This window comes from Dermacentor variabilis, chromosome 1, assembly GCF_050947875.1.
Source record: "Dermacentor variabilis isolate Ectoservices chromosome 1, ASM5094787v1, whole genome shotgun sequence".
Classification (NCBI taxonomy): domain Eukaryota; kingdom Metazoa; phylum Arthropoda; class Arachnida; order Ixodida; family Ixodidae; genus Dermacentor; species Dermacentor variabilis.
The window spans coordinates 41,725,252-41,726,947 of record NC_134568.1 but is presented as its reverse complement, the minus strand read 5'-3'; the positions used below and the strand labels follow the sequence as shown (position 1 = coordinate 41,726,947).

The 1,696-nt window shown below is 42.5% G+C and overlaps 1 non-coding gene across 1 annotated transcript; it reads left to right on the top strand.

Moving 5' to 3' along the window:
* The first annotated feature begins 238 nt into the window (after window positions 1-238).
* Window positions 239-310, top strand: TRNAA-CGC (transfer RNA alanine (anticodon CGC)). The gene has a single exon. It is a non-coding gene; the product is annotated as a tRNA-Ala (tRNA).
* The last annotated feature ends 1,386 nt before the right edge of the window (window positions 311-1,696 follow it).

Sequence of the window (1,696 nt, the reverse complement as noted above, 5' to 3'; positions counted from 1 at the left end):
TGGTGGCCGAGAAAAACGAATTCTGCTTTTACATGTATTTAGATAGGAGCACCCGAGCTAAAGCTTCCTCTTAAGTTTTGAGGTTGGCTGGCTGGCTTTGGCTGGATGAATAATGCCGGAGTTTCAGGTAAATTTGAAGGACTTGAGCTTTGAAAGCATCGTGGTGCCAGGAGATTATGCACTGGTATGTGTGCTAGTTTCGCTGTAGTTATCTTGCTACTAGAAAGAGATTAAATGCGGGGGTGTAGCTCAGAGGTAGAGTGCTCGTTTCGCATGCGAGAAGTCCCGGGTTCAAACCCCGGCACCTCCATTTTTTTTCCTTTCAGAAAGTGGTGTTTTTTTAACCTTACGCTGTAGAAAAGCAGCCTTCTGTTAGCGTATTTCACCATAGTGAGCTACTGTTTAGCACTTCTGTCGTACAAAACAGGGTTACTGCACGCCAACTGTCCCAGACGATTTACTCGTGCGTCTCAGATTTTCTTGTAAAAAAAACATGGTTACTTACTACCTTACTCGAAGTCATTTTCTAGTATACTGTGTTTCCCAGCTAACGTTAGCCAAGCCGTTCAACGAAGCAAATTATTCAAAAAACACAGTGCGAGATGCAGTTATAAGAACTGCGGTGTTAACTCGTCAGTGTCTATGAACACCAAACATCGTAGATTTTATAATCGTAGTTTGTACCGTGTTTTTTGAAATATTTTATTTTATTGAACATATTGGATAACGTTAGCTGGGGCGCGGCGGCCGCATTTCGATGGGGGCGAAATCCGAAAACACCCGTGTACTTAGATTTAGGTGCACGTTAAAGAACCCCAGGTGGTCGAAATTTTCGGAGTTCCCCACTACGGGGTGCCTCATAGTCCGAAAGTGGTTTTGGCACGTAAAACCCCATACTTCTTTAACGTTAGCTGGGATACCTTATATGTTTTTGTGTAACGTGATATTTTCCTTAAGCTTATTAAAGTACTTGAAACATGGTTCCGCTAGAAAATTAATACCAAACTTATTTTAGTGCACAATGCTGCCCTACTTCGTCCGCTGAACCTACAATGATTTATCTTCAATACTGTCACGTTTTAGTGACGGTAATGAACTACAGTGTGCAACGCAAGTTACGAAACTAACTGTTCACTGGACGAACCTGCGCCCAGCAAAAAAAAAAATTATTGCTCAGCACATTGAGAGTGGAGAGCACACTCGCCAATCGTCGAAATCTGGTTCTGTGGGTCAAGCACGTCTGCTTTTGTACATCACTTGTCCAAGATGGCGGCGTAGTTGCTGGTGGCTGCATGCCTTTCAGAAAGTACTACACAATTCGTATCGCAAATTCAATCTGATTACACGGTTGGGTGAACGATAGCCAACAGATAAAATGAGCGATAATATATCTAGCCGATACAGAAACGTCCGTTGCGCGTCTTGGGCTGAGCGATAACACTGTAACAAAAATTATCTCGAGAACGGTCACCAAAAACATAAACAATTTAAGCACATGTCAATATGCACTGGTCTTTATGGGAAGCTTCAGTTGGAAACGCAGCTTAAGGTGCTAGAAATGTTGAAAAAATCTCGCCAAGTTGGCTATGCTTCACTGGCGAAATACCTACTCCTTTGTTCATCGTAATTATTTTACTTCACTGTCCTAGGGCTGTACTTCAAGTTAAAATTGATGGCGCCAGTACAATTTACGAAC